Consider the following 22,425-nt stretch of genomic DNA (forward strand, 5'->3'; position numbering starts at 1 on the left):
GCCTCTATTTCGCTGGATCAACAGCTAACCCATCCTTCGAGACAACATGGCCTAAGAAAGAAAACTGCTCTAACCAGAACTCACATTTCTTCAACTTAGCATACAACCTCTTCTCCCTCAACAATTGAAGAACGACTCTGAGGTGCTCTGCATGAAGCTCTCTGGTCTTGGAATAAATCCATATATCATCAATGAAAACAATGACAAAGCTATCCAAATACGGCTTGAACACCCGGTTCATAAGATCCATGAAGACTGAAGGAGCATTAGTCAGACCAAACGACATCACAAGAAATTCGTACTGACCGTACCTGGTCCGGAACGCCGTCTTAGGGATATCAGACTCCCTAACCTTCAACAGATAATAATCAGATCGCAGATCGATCTTCGAAAACACGGTAGCCCCCTGTAGTTGATCAAAAAGATCGTCTATTTGCGGCAACAGATATTTATTCTTGATAGTCACTTTGTTGATCTCTCTATAATCAATGCAAAGCCGCAAAGACCCGTCTTTCTTCTTGACGAAAAGAACCGGAGCTCCCCAAGGCGAAGAACTCGGCCGAATAAAACCTTTATCCAATAGATCCTGCAATTGCGTCTTCAACTCTTTCATCTCTGTAGGGTCCATTCTGTACGAAGCCTTAGAAATAGGAACCGTACCCGGAACTAGATCAATCACAAACTCTACATCTCTGTCCGGCTGTAAACCCGGCACATCATCCTCAAATATATCAGAGAACTCTCTCAAAACATCAATATCATCAATATTCAACTTCACAATTCTATCTGTATCAACAATCGAAGCCAAAAATCCATCACAACCTCTAAACAACAACTTCTTAGCCTCAAGACACGAAATAAAAGGAAGGATCAGCGAAGTACCTGCACTGGCGAGCATACCTTCCTTATTTCCATTATCTGCAAATTTCACCGTCTTAGCAACGCAATCAATCACTGCACGGTAAGCTGATAGCCAATCCATGCCAAGTATAATATCAAACGCAACCATCGAAATAACAATCAAATCGGCATAAACCACTCGCCCATCGATTTGAACAGAACACGCATACACAATAGACGTCGGGCACAACACATATCCCGAAGGCAATGCAACATTAAACTGGAGGGGAAGAATAGAAGAAACTAAACCCAAAGATCTCAAAAATAGTTCAGACATAAAAGAATGAGTAGCACCTCTATCAATCAATGTCGTAGCTACTCTGCCTGAAATTAAGATAGTGCTAGAGATCACAGAAGAATCAGGGTTTATACCTTCCTTCGTCATGGTGAAGATGCGACCCTGCACCTTCTCTTTAGTCGAGCCTCTCGGACAATCCTTGGCTATATGGCCTGCAGTGCCACATCGGTAGCAAGTATGAGTACCAAATCTGCACTCTCCCCGATGATGCCTACTACACTTGGGACACAACGGCTTCTCTGGATCAGATGGAACTGTTGGTGCTTTAGAACTCGGCTCTATCTTGCCTTTCCCTTTAAAATGGTCCTTTCCTCTTTGGCTCGAACCTTGACCTCTTTGAGCAACAAACTGCTGCCTCGCCTGTCTCTCTCTGGCAATGTCTTTCTCATCTTGCTCGGCTAACAAAGCCTTAGCCACAATCTCTTTAAATGTCACAGCCTTAGACATATTGATGTCCCTTCTGATCTCTGCTCGAAGGCCTCTAATGAAATGAGCACCCTTGTCTTTGTCATTGGAGGCAATATATGGGGCAAACAGACAACCCTCCTCAAACTTCAAGATGTACTCGCCAACATTCATACCTCCTTGATGAAGCTCTAAAAATTCAGTCACCTTACGAGCTCGAAGTGCATCCGAAAAATACTTGTCGTAGAAAAGATCCGTGAAATCTTGCCACTTCAATGCCGGAACATCAACACCTACCTTGGTAGCATTCCACCAAATACGTGCAGCTTTAACTAGCATGAATACTGCACAACCCACTCTGTCCTTGCCTTCATAATTGAGATGATCAAATATCGCCTCAAGTGCTTTAATCCACTCTACGGCCACCAATGGATCAGTGCTTCCTGCAAACTCAGGCGGATCCATTCTCTTAAAAGCAGTAAAGATCCCATCAGTTCTAACTGCTTGACCCACTTGGCCTCTCACTTGGCCTCTACCTTGACCTGTACCTTGCAAACGGAGCAACTGTTGGATCTGCTCACTATGAACCATGGCTTGCTCTTTCAATAATTTGCCGAAGTCGTCGACAACTCTCGATGAGGAGCTATCCTCACCCTCTGAAACCTTTCTCTTAGGAGGCATTAAATCCAACTGGCGGGAGTCGGTTATCCCATGGCCCATTACTCAATGACTCCTCCAGCCCAGGCACTGGAGTTTGTACCTCCGCAGACTCGAACCTAAGATCTCCTGGACATATAGATACTTAGCACAAGTCTGGTACCAATTGAGCTAGACTGTAGAGGCCTCTAAATACATACTTGAAAATTTGCGGAAAATTTAAAATTTTTCTTTTTAATTAATTAAAATGCCTCATTCATAAATAAATAACTGATAAAAGTTTGACCATTCAAAATAGAAGCGGAAGTAAATGTTTGTTTGCAAGATAATAATTTAAAACAATTCAACAACGAAGAAATTTGTTTGAGTCAAAATAGTAAATGCTAAAAACATGAGGTCCTCGGGTTCCACTACTGCCGACCCAAGCTAGCTCACTGGTCCCCGCACTCGGTCCCTGCATCATCGGTATCTACAACAATCAAGTCTAGTGAGTCTAAAGACTCAGCATGCATATATCGTAAATAACGAGTAAATAAATAATAAAATTGTATGCAAGTGAAAATATCATGTCGTGAGGCATAACGTAAAATATCGTGTCATGATTAATTATAATACGTGCATAATTGAACTGAAAATCATAGTGAAAATGTTTGCTCCTGGGAGACCTGTATTGAAATAACTTGTAATAATTTTCTTGGTGAGATTATGGTCTACGTAAGTGGCCCCTGAACTGAATTGAACTGACCGGTAATTGACGACCGGGTGAAATAATAATCCCATGACCGGTAACTGACGACCGGGTGAAGTAATAATCCAATGACCGGTAACTGGCGACCGGGTGAAGTAATAATCCCATGATAGTAAAGTGGCCACAAGCAATATCGCATAAATCTCAAAAAAATGAATATTTTGCACGTGATAAAAATAAATAACATCATTAAGTATGAACAATTTCGATCTTCTTGCATTAAAATCATGTATTTGCGATATTTAAAAATACCTATATGGCTTGATTGAAGAGTGAAAGAAGATATAAACATGCCTTGGGTTGTTTTGACAGAAAACAAACAAAATAACGACGCGGCGCGGCGGAGACGGAGTGCTCTTCACTTTCTTACTTTTTCTCTCTTAATTCTTTTAAACCAAGCATGCACCATAATTATTATAATAGGGAAAAAAAATCGTAAACATGATGCATGAAAATTTAAAAATATCATAAATTTTTGCTCAGGGTGCTGCCTTGACTAAAATCTCACCCCGGAGTCAAAATGACTATTTTGCCCCTAAAAATCCGAAAATTATCGTTTCACCTCTATACGTAAAATTTCACCTTTTTTGACATTTTCTTAATTCCATTGATTCTAACATGTCCCAAATAATTATTTAAGCCTAAATGAATTTTCTCATATTTTTATTTCGCTTAAATCGATGACTTTTAAATTAATCTTTAACTATAACATATTACTGTGTTTTAATCTCGAATTAAACCAAATCTTAGAATAAAATTCCCAAATTAAAAACTTAGACTTCTAATAATTATTTGAGCTTCAATATAATTTTTCATAATTTTATTAAGCATAAATCTAGGCGTTTCAATTAATTATTTAATTAATGTTTCGTGCGGCGACTAAATCCCGAATAAATCAAAAACTCATTATTTTTTTATCCGAAGCTTACCAAACTCCTTAAAATATCCCAAAATATTTTTAAAAGCATCCATAGACGTAAAATCGAGTCCATTTCAAAACTATTCGAATTGTTTTAAAACTTGGATCGGGTCTCCGTTTTAACCCGAATTTACCCAAAACTTAACCAAAACTTTCCCAACTTTTTACCATGCCTTAAAAAAACTATAATGGTCCTAATATTAATTTTAGACCCTTAAACCTATGGCTGATGGTTCCAGAAAATGACATAAATTTTGACCCTACCCCATTCTTGTACCCTATTCCCTTTTCTTCTCCAACTCACATTCTAGCTCACCACCGACGGATCAAGCCTCAACTCCACCTTACCTAGGCCACCCTAGGACTCCTGTGAACCTATTGAACCCACGCAAATCATCCCATGCAAGCCGCAGCCCCTTCAAACCGCTAATCACACCAAAACGTCTCAACTGAGCCAAGCCTCTACCTCCTCGATCCACAGCGCTTGGGACGGTTCCAGCACTAGCCGAGCCCTTCCAAGACTTGTATCAGACCCACAAGGGTCTGGTCTAAGCCTCAGCGAAGTCCCTGTAGTGCTGGTTGAACCCTGGACGCTGACACACCGAAGATCGAGCCACCCCCGAAGAACCCACCTCACGTCCCTTCACTCGGATGCGTCCAGCAAATTTTCTAAATCCCATGACAGCAACTTAACACCAGCAGCAGCCTCTAGACACACAAGAACCGCAGCCCCTTGCCCAAGAATTCAGAAAAATCGTGAGCAACAATTATAGGATGCAAGAAAGCACATGAAAACCGAAGAACTTTCATACACAAGCTTAGATTGAAAATTTTCATGCATGAGCACAAAAATCAGCGTATAAAACGTATATGATGCATAAAGAATGATACAAAGCGTGCCTTAGATGTTATAGAAGCGAGGAGATCGAAGAACGAGCGTCGAGAATTTGCCGAGTGAATTTTCTTCTTGAAAGGAGTCACTTGGCCGAAGCCTCCATGGAGTTTTCTGCTGTGGAGATGCTGAAATGAAGATAATGGAGTTTTTGGAGAGGGGTGTCGGCTGTTTTAATGTGTAGGGTAGCTTTAGGTTTAGTTTAGGTTATTATTAAAATAGTTGATTAATAGATAATGGGCTCTAAATTTAAGAGTTTTAAAAAATATTTAAGCTCAATAAGCTTAAAAGTAGGTCCATTAAATCCAAACTCACTCCCGGAAAATATTTCGTGTTGGAAAGTATTTTTTTGAAAATATTAGCCGAGCCTTCAAAAGTTCCCCCGAATCGATAAAATTTGCGTACCGTTAAAAATTAAAATCATGTGGGTAAAATACCCCAAATTCCCTTTTTAAAAATTACAATTAAAAACGCTTTAAATTAATTTGTAAAAATAAATCGTGTAATAAAAATAATTTTCCCGAAAATTCTCCGGTCTCCGATCCTCGTTCGAAATTGAAATGCACATAGAAACCATAATGCGTGAACTTTTAAAATTTCATGAATTAAATCCTATCATGCATGAATTATGAAATAAAATGCATAAAAATAATTAACCACCTAAATTAAAATAAAATTCTAGATTACATGAATTATGCATAAAATGCATAAAAATAATTAAACACAATTTAATAAAATAAACATACATTTTATGCTTTAAAAGAATTTAATAAAATACCAAAGAAATTTAATAACTTGCATACATGCCAACTTTTTAAATTATAATTACTAACATGCTAAATTACCACTTCTTAAATAAGTCTTAATTAACTTATCTCAATAATCCATCTCCAGTCCGGCCTCACTTATTTAACTGAAAAGGTGACAATTAAACTATTACGTAAAATAAATAAATTTAAAGAAAAGAATTTAAATGCTCATGCAATAAAAATCATTTTAATTTAAATACTAGGAATTACTCATTGACCGTATTCGCAGTAGTTAGCCAGCAGATGAGCAGTTGGCAAGGTAGAAACAGAGAGATGAGGCCAAGGGCAGTGTCTTGTATACAGTTAGTGACGGTATATTTGTCAGATATCGAGACAGGATATGGGTTCCTAGCAGTGATTCTATCCGATCAGATATTCTATCAGAGGCCCATATGTCGCCGTACTCGATTCATCTAGGGAGTACGAAGATGTACAAAGACCTGCAGTTACTGTACTGGTGGCCAGGAATGAAGAATGATATCAGACGTTTCGTATCCGAGTGTTTGACTTGTCAGTTAGTGAAGGCAGAGCATCAGAGACCAGCGGGTTTGCTCAAGCTTCTCCCTATTACCGAGTGGAAGTGGGAGAATGTTACCATGGATTTCGTGACCGGATTACCGAAGTCAGTCAGAGGATCAAATGCTATCTGGGTGATTCTCGATCGTCTTACCAAATCAGCAAGATGGCAGACTCCCGCCAGTTGGATCGGGAACAGCCCATGGGCATTACATGACATGACATGATCGATGGATCCATCTACATATAACCACAGTACTGGTCGGCGAGGGACACCAGCAACACTCTTACCGGTCAACTAGGCCCTGGCCTATCATGATTGAATAGAAATACGATCGTCGGGGTTCTCTCGGGAGCCTTTTCCCATAAATGGGTTCACTCTGGGACCTTTTCCCCTCACGATATTCCCATTCTTAACGTTACCACAAAACCGTTACCACATATTCGAAATGATGAAAATACGATCGTCGGGCTCCCACTGGGACCATAACCCTCACGACATCTCTATCATTATCGAATTAGTCACAATTACTTCACTTCCTTCAACTTTTATATTCTCATCACTTTATAAAAAAAATCATGCATAACATAACGTTTTTGTTTTTGAAACCAAGCATGTAACATGTCTTTTAAATGTCTTCCTTAATTCATAAAAATCCCTTAGACATTTAAAATCATAATTTAATCATGAACATATCATAAACATTTTAAAAATAATCATAATATCATAAAAATAGCATTTAGGGCACTGCCATGACGTTTACTAATTTCTAGATGTAAAAAGACCGTTTTACCTCTGGACGTAAAATTTCTCGAATTTGACATTTTCTTAATTTCATTGACTCTAACATATCCCAATTAAATATTTAATCTTACATGAATTTTCTCATATTTTTATTTAGCTTAACTCGAGGACTTTAAAATAAATCTTTAAATGTGACGTATTAATGCGTTTTAATCCCGAATTAAACCAATCCTTAATATAAAATTCCCAAATTAAAAACTTAGACTTATAATAATTATTTAAGCTTAACCCTAATTTTTCATAATTTTATGAAGCTTAAAACTAGGCTTTTCAATTAATTCGTTAATTAGCGTTTCGTGCGGCGATTAAATCCCGATTAAATTCAAAACTCGTTATTTTGATCCCAAATTTTAAACATAGCATTTTTAGTATTTATTCTACCCTTCCAAGTCATGAGCCACAGCCGTGGACCCATGGATTCAATTTTTGTTCTTAAATTTTTGAAATTGACACGTTATCGAACACACCGAGCCATCTCCTAATTTACTCGAGCCACGCCCGAGCCACCTTGAGCCAAAACCTAGCGAACCCACCTAGGGACCCTATTGACCAATCCCAGCCCGAAAAAACAGCCCTGGCCCGCTCCGAAAACATCCTGGAACTCTACCTAAAATTCTGCACTTGTGTGTGTTTGTAGTGTCCTTGTTGTATTGGGACTCCTAGCCGCCTAGGACTCTACCAGCCCTTAACCACCAAGCCCACCTGACCCTAACCTTCCCTGGACACCCCCAGACAAAGCCCATACCAACCCAGCCCCAAAAATCCAGCAGCGAAGCTCCTGAACCAGTTGACAGCAACCTGCGCACTTGATGGCTTCTCCTCACGGTTTCATGTTCTTGCTTGGCCCTACTTGAACCAAACCATACCAGCCCCTAGCCCAGCCCTTGTACACCCTCCTAGGACCCTAAGGACCTAGCCTATCCCAGCCCAAATCCTCCTGGCCGAGCCTCCTTCTTCCTGTACCACAGCAAACCTGCGCTACCCTTGAAGCTCTCGGGTTGGAGTCCTAGCAAGCTAGGACTCCTCCCCAGCCCCTGGTCTCGAGTCCTAACGTGGCTAGGACTCTTTCCTAACTCCTACCATGACCCAGCCACGTCCCAAACCAAGCTATACAAAGCCCAGCCCCTTAAACCCGAACCATGGCCCCAAAACACAAGCCACGGGTCCAGCTTTTATTTCCGACGATGTGCAGTATTTTGTGTGTGTCTAGGACCCTTTAAAACGTGTAAAAACATGCCTTTTTTTAATCCTATACATGGCAGCCCCTTCATGCACACTTGTATCATGATTTTGGATCAAAACAACATGCTTTAAAATTCATGTTTGCATAAAAACGAAAATACTTCCAAGTGCAATTTATTTTTCATGCAATCCAAATTTAAATAATACACTATGGTGTGAATGATGAGTAAAAGGGAGAATATGGAGTGCCTTTGCGTTTTAAACGCACGAATATTCGACGGCGACGCGAAGAACTTTGACGTAGGAGACCCTAGGATGAATTCTCTTCAAAGCTCACAAGTTTCCCTTGAATTTTCAAAAGTTTCTCTTCAAAAATCTGGTGTGTGTGCCGTGTAGTTGAGTTTGGAGTGCAAGGGAAGAGTTTGAATTGTGTAAAAGAGGTGGGCGTGTGTTATGGGGAGGGTTTGGGGTCAAGTTTGCATATTAAATACTTAATTAAGCCACTAATAAGGCTTTGGCCCATTAAGTAAATAATTTAGGCCCATTAGTGTCTAATTAAAATATTAAAAATAATTTTGTTTAATAAAGTTTGTGAATTTATCAGCCGGGTTGTTAAAACGTTCGCATTTTTGTCGAAAAACTAACACCGATAAAATTTACGTCCCGGCGTATAAAATCACCTCAAAACCCCATATTTTTAAAAATAAGAAAAAGCATCAGCCATATTTTAAATAATTAAAAAAATTATCTGATAAAAACGTTTTACGTTTCTCAGCCCTCGGTCTCCGTTCTTCGATCGCAACTCGAATATCCTTTAAAAATACATTTTAATGCAACTATATAGAAAAATATATTTTAAACATACAAATATGCACAACATAATAAATTTATGCAATTAAAACATTTAATTAAAATACAACAGAATTTAATAATTGCATGCATGTGGTTTTCGTGGACCTTAAAATTTTCGGGGCGTTACAATCTCCCCCCTTAAATTGAATTTCGTCTTCGAAATTCGCTTATCCTTAATAACCCAAAGTTTATACTTAGTTCTAGTATCCCAAAAATTCACGCTTCCGCTGTGTTTACTCTGATAAAAATTAAACTCTAGAATGTCCTTACGTCTCCTTGATCCCAATTAATTTTACCTTCTAAATCCTTATTTTCAATTTGCAACTTAAGATTACCCATAATGACTTAGTGCTATCCTATTATAACCTCGAATTCCAACTTTTCTTACGATTCCCAATATTAAAAGATGGATGACCATACTTATCGTATATTATTTTCCCAAAATATTCCTCAACTTATCTAATTTAAATCTTAAAATCCCAAACGCATCCGCTAACGCTTAGATTTTCAAGCCTAATATCAATCCATCCTTAAAAACCCTTGATCAACATTCCTTATAACATTATAACCCAAGATATCCCAATGTGTCTAAATCCTCAAAATTCTTACTATTTAACCCATTCAATTTGTTCTTATTGCTAACTAGTCACCAAATTTCTTAGCAATTGCAAAAATAAATTCTTAATTTCCTCAAAAATTATCTTAATTGGTCCTTAATTTAAAAATTCCTACAGTTAACACATAAGTTTTTGGCATTCTTAATTTCCTTCTACAAGTTTCTCATAACATAATTTCGATAAATTTAACTTATTTACCCAAAAATCAAATCTCATAATCAATCTTGCCTTTCATCAAAACTTAAAATCCCAATTTATCCATTTTCTATACTCCCAAAGTCGTTGCAAATCCTCGAATCATTATTCCTTAAGTGAAATTCCCAAAAATTAATTCGACTAGTAACCATGAATCATAAATTTTTTCTTAGAAAGNTTCATGATTTTTATACGAGTTACGATATGAAATAAGAAATTATTTGATTTCAACGCATGTTGGCTTCGTCGTGGAATTGGACTATGTTGATTTTTTTTTGGTCNCATGTAAACTTAAAAGTTTGAGGCTTGACGACTGATCTTCCCGGCACTGATTGTGGCACAACCCTTTACAGAACCATTGCTCTGATACCAACTGAAACGTCTGCCTTTCTTTTTCTTAAAATGTGCTAGAAATTTTTTATTTAAACCTCCCTAGCATCGGTCGAACCACAAAAATTACATAAAATATTTTGGACATCATTTTACAATAAACACAACCAACTATATATTTGAGAAATACAGCCCATACTATAATCTCTCAAAAATCACTCAAAAACATAAATAAAAAGTCGTAAAAATCTTTAACATAAATCATAAACATAATTGCGGAAAGCTAGAAGCGCTGGTCCTCGGGTCATGTGCACCTTCAGTCCAGTCAGGTCAACCATCAAGACCTTCCATCACATTTTTATCATAAACACCTACATCAATCACACCTAGTGAGTCTAAAGACTCAACACGTCATGTCATGATATGATTGTTATTATGTGTTCTTGAGCTTATGGTCATCGTATAATTGAAACCGGATTGAAGAACAGATCATGTATGATATTGTTATCATTTTTCCAGATTATGGTTGAATGAGTTTGTGCAGATTTTGATATTGAGGGTTGTAATTGTTATTAGTTATGGGTTATGGTTTGTATCACTTATTGTTTGAGTTGCCGGATATCTCGATATGGCACCATTATGCCGCTGAAACGTATTTCGATTGAGAATTCTTGTTGAAAGTCTTAAGTTAATATTGGCTATCGAAACATGTCATTCCAAATTTTGTATTGAAGACTTGAAGTCGAGAATTCAACTTAAGAATCGGTAAAAGAACGAACCAAAGCCAACCCCGATAACAGAAAAGTATAAATCAATGTGATCTCGGGAGAGATAACTCGAGTAAGAGATAACTTGAGTTCCCAAAATCACATACTATATTGTTATTGCTTTGATGTGATTACAATTCTTGAGAATAATATGTTTAGTCTATTGAGTTATAGCATTCGTTGGCAGAGCTGCCAAGTCACTGGACGTTTGGTTTATATCGATGCGCTTATGAGAAGATCGACTCCTATTGTAGAGGCTTGATATAGTGGAGCAAAGTCCGGGAATAGGAACGTGCTGCCACCTCGAATGGGAGAGTAGGTGGGAGGCTTGTTACGTTCTTATTCAAACCGAGATCCCTAGACTAGATAAGAGTCGAGTCAAAGAGTAAGAGTTAAAGAGTTTGAATTACAGATTTGTATTGATTTATGTTTTCGTAGATTACGATGTTTTGTAAATGTTATATGCTTTGTATATGATTATATGACATGCATATATACATTGTTTATACTGGGAAATATGTTTCTCACCGGAGTATCCGGCTGTTGTTGTGTTTGTATGTGTGCATGACAACATGTGGGACAGGATTAGGGTCGAGAAGGGCTTGAACGAGTGAACTTAGAGTGGTGATCCGGGCTTGATTGGAAGACAGAAACTGGTTGTTTATCACTAGACATGTGGTTGTGAATAATAAACACTAGTTGTATGACTTTAGTTGGAACAAACTTGTATCGTTGGATCTTGTTGTAGACATTGCACTTGATCTTGTACTTTGAATAAATTAGAGTATAACTTGTTGTAGTATTTTCAACACTTGTGTATGCTGTGCTCATCTTTAAAGAAAAAAATTTCGACCTAGATTATATAATTGATCCACTTAAACCCAATGATGATTGAAAAGAATGAGTTAGCGTCCGGGTCCACACGAAGGTGGTATCAGAGCTGTAGGTCCCTTAGATTGCAATAGAAGCGAGTGAGCGGGGTAGATTGAGTCTTCTTTCTTGCTTATGTGATGTTAGCATGTAATGTATTGTACTGTTGATTTGGATAAGTTATATGCTAGCATGAAAGCATGTTTTAATTCTTTAGAAAATACATGTTTACCTGCTTGTCTGATTTGATTGGAAACGTGCACTATTGGGGAATGAATCATAACCGATTCTTGATCATAGGTATGATCAGAGGAGGACTGAGATAGATTGTAATCTTGGAGTACTAATCATTTTGATAATCAGATATGCCTCCTCGAAGAGCCCCAGAATAGGGTAGTACGTCAAATTATCCGATGGATGTTACAGCGACACCTATGGAATCACTGTTGAAGAGATTTCATTCATTCAAACCACCAATTCTGAAAGGCACTGACAATTCTATCGACTGCGAGAGCTGGCTTGATGATATTGAGAAGTTGTTTGATTCGCTTGATTATACAGATGAGCGGAGAGTTAAACTTATTGGGCACCAGTTACACGAGGTTGCGAAGAGTTGGTGGCTCACAACAAAGAGAGCGTTCGAACAGCGAGGTACGGTGATTACGTGGAAGATCTTCAAAGCTGAATTCTATCAACGATTCTTTCCAGTATCGTACCGAAAAGACAAGGGTGCAGAGTTTGTTAACCTGAAACAGAGTAATCTGAATTTTGAAGAATATGTGGCCAAATTCTCTACCTTGTTGCGTTTTGCTCTGCATATCGCTTAATGACGAAGCTGTGGCTGATCATTTCATCAATAAGCTAAATCCTGATATTTTTACACTGGTGAATACGGAGCGACCAAATAATTTTGCTGATGCTTTGAACCAAGCAAAGGGAGCAGCTGAAGCAGGCTTGATCAAACAACGAGGAACTTCATATGTTGCTCAGACACAGAGACATCAACAACCTTCAGCTCAGTTCCAGCAACCCCCTCCCAGATTTGATAGTGGCGGTAGCAACAGTGGGAAGAAAGATCATTTGAAAGCCCAAGGAAAACAATTTAAGAAATCGAGAAGCAGTTCATCTAGTTCCAGTGGTTCACGACAGAACCAGAGTTATACAGGGGTCTATTGCAGAACCTATGGAGGACGACATCCAACAGAGCAATGCCAAGGAGTGCTTGGTAGTTGCAACATCTGTCGACAGCCCTGACACTTTTCCAGATTTTGTCCACAGCAAAGTTCTCAAAGATCCCAGGGAGCATAATCATGTGGATCAGTGGCTCATGCTGATAGACGATCATCCGCTGTTCACTCTTTCCAGCCAACATCTACCCAGTCACAGCCGAAGCCAAGAGGAAGCCAGACTGTTATCCAACCTCCGAGACAGCAGGCCAGAGTGTTTGCATTGAATGAGGAACAGGCCCAGGAAGCACCTGACGATGTGGTTGCAGGTAACTGTTCTCTTTGTGTTTATCCTGCATATGTATTGATTTATACTGGTGCATCCCATACATTTATCTCTGAGCGCTTTGTATTGATGCATGCTTTGCATGTTGAGTCGTTATCTGTTGTAGTATCTATCTCTTCACCTTTTGGAAGAGGTCTTATATCAGTGAATTCTGTTAGAAATTGTATGCTACAGTATGACGGACATGAAATAGAGTTAGATTGTATTGTACTCGGTTAGTCTGATTTTGACTGTATTATAGGTATTGATATGCTGACAAGTACAGAGCTACCGTAGATTGTTTCCAAAAAATTGTGAGATTCAGATCAGATATGGCTGATGAATGTAAATTTTACGGTAAGGGTTCCAGAGCACGAATACCTTCGATATCTGCTTTAGCTCTGACTAGATTATTACAGAAAAGAGCATAGGGATTCCTTGTGTATTCAGTAGATGTACTGAAATCGAGCCCTACATTGGCAGATTTTCCAGTGGTATGTGAGTTTGCTGATGTATTCCCAGATGAGATTTCGGGTTTGCCTCCAGTTCGAGAGATAGATTTCAGCATTGAATTGATACCAGGAACAATATGTGGGGACCCGGACACTAATCATCTTCTTATTCGTCATTGGGATAATTAGATCAAATTAATTAATCTGGGTCTAAATTTTTTTTTATACAGTGCGAAACGTAATGTAATTCATCTAATTTACATATCAGTATAACAGTACAAGTCTTGTACAACATACAACCATTTAAAACTCAGGTTCAACAACTAATTATCAAGTGTTCAAACCCTATTTACATCAATGTCCGTAGTCTCCACTCTAATCACGATCTCTCCTCAACTCCTCGACCCCGATCCTGTCTCACCTGTTGCCACGCACACATACAAACACGACAACAGCCGGATAATTCCGGTGAGAAATACATCCCAAGATAAATCAATAAAACATGCAATCATATAATCGATAGAAACACATGAAATAGATATCAAGAACATGTATCAAATCTGAACACATGAATCAATATAAACCTAGACTCACAGAACAGATTTGATTTGGATGGTATATTGATATTGTACCTGTCGAATATGTCATTTCAGATTGTATTGACTGCCTTGAATTCAGAATGTCCATTTATTCAGACCGAGACTACAAAAAGAAAGGTATAAATCAATTTTAAACCGGGAAAAATGACTCAAGTGAGTTAGAACTTGAGTTTCCCTAAACCACATACTTATTTGCTATTGTTTTCAGTTATTTGAATTTATTGCATTTATATGCTTGTTCTATTGATTTATAGAACGCATGATTTAGACGATTGGTCTTGTGACAGAGGTGCCAGATTGTGATAGAGTTGTCACTGGCCCATTGCACATTGTCACAAAAAGAGTAATTGGCGGATGTGCCAAAGTCTTTGACGGATAGGTCAAGACACTGGATGTTTGGTTTATATCGATGTTTGCTTAGGAGTGGAGTTACTTCTATTGCTGAGATTCGATATAGTATGCCAACGTCTGGAAAACCGGGATCTGATTCAAAATCAACGGCATAACGACACTAAAATAATGTCCCCGGTAACTCAACAACTCGAGATATCAATTACGATTCATAACCAATAGCCAATACAATCCATAATTAATCAATAATCGTAATTTCAATACCAAATCTGTATATCTCAATCATATCCATTCTGAAAATCATAACAATTGCATAAACGGTCTGTTCTTCGATCTGACTTTAAATATATACTGATCATTATATCCAGAACACATAATACTAGTCAACTCACAATTCCATCAATATCATAATTTCAAACTATATCAAAAATCAATAAAACTTACGTCTTGTTGTAGCTGTTGACAAGAGGAACACGGTACTGTGTCCTGATTCAAATTCTGACGGTTCTAGTCTTCAAAGGAATTTTTGCAAAGTCTATGTAGCTATTCTCGTTTTTCTTTTCTCTCAAGTTGCTGAATGAAAGATTTTAATATATATATATTTGCATGGTGAAGACAAGTGTCCTCAAATCCCATAATTGCACTTTAGACCTTGAAGTCTTCACTATTTGCAATTTGGTCCTCACTACTCTTTTTAATTCCATTTCAATTCTAATTACTTACAAAAACCGTGAAATCTAATTCATCATTCCAAAATTCATAAATTAAATAATCTCGGATTAAAATGATAAAATCTCGGGCCTTACAATACTCCCCCTCTGAGACACGATTTCGTCCTCGAAATCGCAGGCAATCAAATCACATAAGATAAGAAGATATAACAGAAGCTAAAATAAAATACTCACATCAGTGAAATAACTCTGGGAATTCCTGTCTCATATCTGATTCAGTCTCCCAGGTAGCTTCCTCAATGCCATGACGACTCCACTGGACTTTCACAAGCGGAATAGTCTTCGTTCTGAGCTGCTTTTCTTTACGATCAAAAATCTGAATAGGTTTCTCAACATAACTCAGACTTTCATCAAGTTCGGCCTCGTCTGGCTGAATAATATGAGAATCATCAGGGAGATATTTCCGAAACATAGATACATGAAAGACATCATGTATTACAGATAGAGAAGGCGGAAGAGCAAGTCGATGAGCACGAGTACCAATCTTCTCCAGAATCTCATAAGGACCAATGTAACGAGGAGATAACTTCCCTCGTTTGCCAAATCTGATAACGCCTCTGATACGAGAAATCTTCAGAAATACTTGGTCTCCTTGCTCAAATTCTAGAGGTTGACGTCGAATATTTGCATATTGGACCTGTCTGTCCTGAGCTGTCTTCATTCTCTTCTGAATCAGCTTCACTTTCTTAGTCATATCTCTAATCATATAGGGTCCAAACTCAGGTACCTCAGAGATATCATCCCAATAGAGAGGGGATCTGCACTTCTTGCCATACAACGCTTCAAACGGTGCCATCTCTATACTCGTCTGATAGCTGTTGTTATCAGAAAACTCACAAAGTGGCAAAGAATCTTGCCAACTAGTGCCAAAATCTAGCACTACAGCTCTAAGCATATCATCCAATGTCTGGATAGTCCTTTCTGACTGACCGTCTGTCTGAGGATGATATGCAGTACTCAAATGCAATGTAGTACCCAGAACCTGCTGCAAACTGTGCCAAAAGTGTGAAGTGAATCGAGGATCACGATCTGATACAATCGACTTCGGCACACCATGCAATCTGACCCCTTCTCTGACATAAATCTCAGCCATCTGGTCATATCTGTACGTCATTCTGTACGGAATAAAACATGTTGATTTGGTCAATCTGTCAATAAGACCCAAATCGCATCACAACCTCGGGAGGATCGCGGTAACTGCGTCACAAAATCCATGGAAATGTGATCCCATTTCCATTCTGGAATCGATAAGCTATGTAGTAGACCTCCTGGTTTCTTCCTCTCTGCTTTCACTTGTTGGCAATTCAAACATTTAGATACAAAATCTGTGACATTTGATTTCATCTATTTCCACCAAAACTGTCTTTTCAAGTCATTATACATCTTTCTGCCACCAGGATGAATACTGAATCGACTGCTATGCGCTTCTGACAATATCTGTTGTCTCAACTCTGAAACATCTGGCACAACCAATCGATTATTCACATACAGTACATCCTCACGTACCTGATATTCTGATCGGTGCCCTACTCTGACCATTGATATCGAGTTCTGTACATTCTGATCAACTTTCTGAGCCGCTTTAATCTTCAAAATCAGCTCTGGTTCGACTTGAACAGCATATAATCTCCATGGTCTACCATCTGTCTCAAATACCAATCCAGACAAACAGCAATCTTCTATCAAATTGGAAACACCAATCGTCGATAAGGATAAAGAACATACCTTTCGACTTAGGGCATCAGCCGCTGCATTGGACTTTCCCGGATAATATTTGATTTCACAATCAAAGTCTTTCAGCAAATCAAGCCATCTTCTATGTCTCATATTAAATTCTGACTGCGAAAACAGATATTTCAAACTTTTGTGATCAGAATAAATCTTAAACTTCTCACCGTAGAGGTAGTGTCGCCATATCTTCAGTGCAAATACAATAGCTGCCAATTCAAAATCATTAATTGGATAGTGAGTTTCATGTGGCTTCAATTGTCTCGAAGCATAGGCAATGACATGTCCCCGCTGCATCAGAACACATCCCAATCCTCTATGCGAAGCATCACAATAGACGATAAAATCACCAGTACCTGATGGAATAGTCAAGATCGGAGCACTGGTCAGTCTTTTCTTCAACTCAAGAAAACTGGACTCACAGTCTTCAGACCATACAAATTGAGCGTTCTTCTAAGTCAATTGCGTAATCTGTTTAGCAATACTGGAGAACTCTTTAATGAATCGTCGATAATACCCTGCCAAACCCATAAAACTACGAATCTCTAGTACTGATGTCGGTCTCGACCAACTGATCACAACCTCAACCTCGCTAGGATCAACAGAAATCTCATCTTCGGATATGATGTGACCCAGAAATACAACATGTCTCAACCAAAATTCACATTCCGAAAGTTTTGCATACAATTTCTCAGTTCTCAGAGTTCTCAACACAGTCCTCAAATGTTCAGCATGGTCAATCATATTCTTCGAATATATCAGAATATCATCATTGAAAATAATCACAAACTCATCAAGATATTTCTGAAACACACGGTTCATCAATCCTATAAATACAGCAAGAGCATTTGTAAGACCAAATGGCATGACAATAAACTCATAATATCCGTACCTGGTTCTGAAAGCTGTCTTCAAGATATCAGACTCTCTGACTCTCAGCTGATGATATCCACATCTCAGATCGATCTTGAAATATACAGAAGAACCCTGCAACTGATCAAACAAATCATCAATGCAAGGCAAGGGGTATTTGTTCCTTACCGTAGCCTTGTTCAGTTGCCGGTAGTCAATGCAAAGTCTTATTGACCCATCCTTCTTCCTCACAAATAACACTGGAGCACCCCAAGGAGAAACACTCGGTCTAATGTATCCCTTGGCCAGTAAATCTTCTAACTGCTCATTCAACTCTTTCAATTCAATAGGTGCCATTCTGTACGGAGCTTTAGAAATCAGAACTGTACCTGGTACCAATTCAATGCTGGAATCTATCTCTCTGACTGGAGGCAAGCCCGGAATCTCATCTGGGAAGACGTCAGCAAACTCACATACCACTGGCAAATCTGCCAATGCTGGGCTCGATTTCAGTACGTCTACTGAATACACAAGGAATTCCTCTGCTCTTTTCTGTAACAATCGAGTCATAGATAATGCAGATATCAAAGGAATTCTAGCTCTAGAACCCTTACCGTAGAATTTCCACTTATCAGCCATGTCAGGTCTGAATCTCACAATCTTATGGAAACAATCAACGGTAGCTCTATACTTGGTTAGCAAATCAATACCGATAATGCAATCAAAATCAGACAACCCAAGTACAATGCAATCTAACTCAATCCCATGCTCATCATACCGCAGTATACAAGATCTAACAGATGTCAATGATATAAGACCTCTCCCTAAAGGTGCAGAGACAGATACTACAGTAGATAATGACTTAACAGGCAAGGAATGCATCAATGCAAATCACTCAGATATGAATGTATGAGATGCACCAGTATCTATCAATATATAAGCAGGATAACCACAAAGAGAACAGTTACCTGCGACAACATCATCAGGTGCGTCCTGGGCATGCTCCTCAGTCAAAGCAAATACTCTGGCCTGCTTTCTAGGAGGCTGGCTAACTGTCTGGCTTCCTCCTGGCCTCTGCTGTAACTGACTGGATGGTGGTGGCTGGAAAGAATGTACAGCTGATGATCGTCTATCAGTCTGAGCCACACTGATCCAACTGATTCTGCTCCCTGGGATCCTTGGGAACCTCTCTGTGGACAAACTTTGGCAAAGTGTCCCTGCTGTCTGCAGATACGGCAACTACCAATCACTCTTTGGCATTGCTCAGTGGGATGTCTCCCACCGCAAGTTCTGCAGTAAACTCCGGTATAACTCTGGCTCTGTCTGGAACCACTGGAGCTAGAAGAACTGCTGCCCGACTTCTTAAACTGTTTTCCTCGGGCTTTCAGAAAATCTTTCTTTCCACTACAGCTGCTACCACTCTCCAATCTGGGAAGAGGTTGTTGTGGTCTCGGTGCTGAAGGAACATACGAAGCTCCTTTTTTGTCTAATGAGATCAGCTTCAGCTCCCTTTGCTCTGTTCAGGGCATCAGCAAAGTTGTTCGGTCCCCCTGTGTTCACCAATGTAAAAATCTCAGGATTCAGGCCATTAATGAACTGATCAGCAACAACTTCGTCATTCTCAGCAACATGTGGAGCAAAACGTAGCAAAGTAGAGAACTTGGCCACATACTCTTCAATGTCCAGCTGACCCTGTCTCAGATTTGCAAACTTTGCCCCCTTGTCTTTCCTGTACGACCCTGGGAAAAATCTCTGATAGAACTCAATCTTAAAAACAGTCCAAGTGATATTCGTACCTCAATGCTCCAACGCTCTCTTTGTCGTGATCCACCAGTTCTTTGCAACATCATGCAACTGGTGCCCAATCAGTTTAACTCTCCGCTCATCAGTGTAATCCAACGAATCAAACAGCATCTCAATGTCATCTAACCAACACTCACAGTCAACAGAAGTCTCTGTTCCTTTCAGGGTTGGTGGTTTGAACGACTGAAATCTCTTCCGTAGCGTTTCCATCGGTGTTGCTGTCACATCCATCGGATTAGTCGAAGTACTGCCCTGTTCTGGTACTCTTCGGGGAGGCATATCTGATTAGTAAAAAGATTAGTAACCCAATACAACAAATCTGTTTCAATTCAGTCCCCCCCTCCGATCATCTTACTGCTGATCAAGAATCGGTTCTGATTCATTCTCAATTAATACAGTTTACCACTCAATCAAATCAGATAATCGGGTAAACATGTAATAATAAAAGCAGTAATCATGCTAGCAATCAAAAGCAGGAAAGAAAACTCAATCTACCCCGCTCTCTAGCTTCTATCTCCGTCTCCAGGAACCTTCAGTTCTAGACCTACTGCTCTGATCTAGTTCAATCTCAGGAACCTACTGCTCTGATATCACCTGTTGTGGGGACCCGGACGCTAATCATCTTCTTATTCTTCATTGGGATAATTGGATCAAATTAATTAATTTGGGTCTAAATTTTTTTTTATACAGTGCGGAACGTAATTGAATTCATCTAATTTACATATCAGTATAACAGTACAAGTCTTGTACAACATACAACCATTTAAAACTCAGGTTCAACAACTAATTATCAAGTGTTCAAACCCTATTTACATCAATGTCCGTAGTCTCCACTCTAATCACGATCCCTCTTCATCTCCTCGACCCTGATCCTGTCCCACCTGTTGCCATGCACACATACAAACACGACAACAGCTGGATAATTCCGGTGAGAAATACATCTCAGTATAAATCAACAAAACATGCAATCATATAATCGATAGAAACACATGAAATAGATATCAAGAACATGTATCAAATCTGAACACATGAATCAATATAAACCTATAAATAAACTCGTGACTCCACATCTCAAACTAGACTCATTCCTAGTCTAGGGATCCTGGTTTTCCAGACGTTGGCATACTATATCGAATCTCAGCAATAGAAGTAACTCCACTCCTAAGCAAACATCGATATAAACCAAACATCCAGTGTCTTGACCTATCCGTCAAAGACTTTGGCACATCCGCCAATTACTCCTTTTGTGACAATGTGCAATGGGCCAGTGACTACTCTATCACAATCTGGCACCTCTGTCACAAGATCAATCGTCTAAATCATGCGTTCTATAAATCAATAGAACAAGCATATCAATGCAATAAATTCAAATAACTGAAAACAATAGCAAATAAGTATGTGGTTTAGGGAAACTCAAGTTCTAACTCACTTCAGTCATTTTCCCGGTTTAACATTGATTTATACCTTTCTTTTTGTAGTCTCGGTCTGAAAAAATGGATGTTCTAAATTCAAGGCAGTCAATACAATCTGAAATGACATATTCGACAGGTACAATATCAATATACCATCCAAATCAAATCTGTTCTGATCACTCTTAATATTATTCAAAATCAACGGCATAACGGCACTAAAATAATGTCCCCGGTAACTCAACAACTCGAGATATCAATTACAATTCATAACCAATAGCCAATACAATCCATAATTAATCAATAATAGCAATTTCAATACAAAATCTGTATATCTCAATCATATCCATTCTAAAAATCATACCAATTGCATAAACGGTCTGTTTTTCGATCAGACTTTAAATATATACTGATCAGTATATCCAGAACACATAATACTAGTCAACTCACAATTCCATCAATATAATAATTTCAAACTATATAAGAAATCAATAAAACTTACGTCTTGTTGTAGCTGTTGACAAGAGGAACACGGTAATGTGTCCTGATTCAAATTCTGATGGTTAGATCTTGTAAAATTAGAATTCTAGTCTTCGAAGGAATTTTTGAAAAGTCTCTGTAGCTATTCTCGTTTTTCCTTTTCTCTCAAGTTGCTGAATGAAAGATTTTAACATATATATTTGCATGGTGAAGACAAGTGTCCTCAAATCCAATAATTGCACTTTAGACCTTGAAGTCTTCACTATTTGCAATTTGGTCATCACAAGTCTTTTTAATTCCATTTCAATCCTAATTAATTATAAAAACCGGTGTTGATGATTCCGTCAGGTACTGGTGATTTTGTTGTTTATTGTGATGCTTCTCACAGAAGACTAGGTCGTGTTTTGATGCAGCGAGGACGTGTTATTGCTTATGCCTCGAGACAGTTAAAGCCACATGAAACTCGCTACCCGATTCATTATCTTGAATTGGCTTGTGAAATCAAATACTACCCGGGGAAGTCAAATGCAGCAGCTGATCAGTCGAAAGGTATGTTCTTTATCCTTATCGATGATTGGTGTTTCAATTTTGATTGAAGATTGCTGTCTTTCTGGGTTAGTATTTGAGACAGATTGTAAGACTTTGAGACTCTATACTATTCAAGTTGAATCAGAACTGATTGTGAGAATCAAAGAAACACAGAAAGGCGATCAGAATATTTAGAAATCGATTCAGATGGTCAGATCAGGGCATCGATCAGAATATTA

This window comes from Primulina huaijiensis, chromosome 1, assembly GCF_012295235.1.
Source record: "Primulina huaijiensis isolate GDHJ02 chromosome 1, ASM1229523v2, whole genome shotgun sequence".
Classification (NCBI taxonomy): Eukaryota; Viridiplantae; Streptophyta; class Magnoliopsida; order Lamiales; family Gesneriaceae; genus Primulina; species Primulina huaijiensis.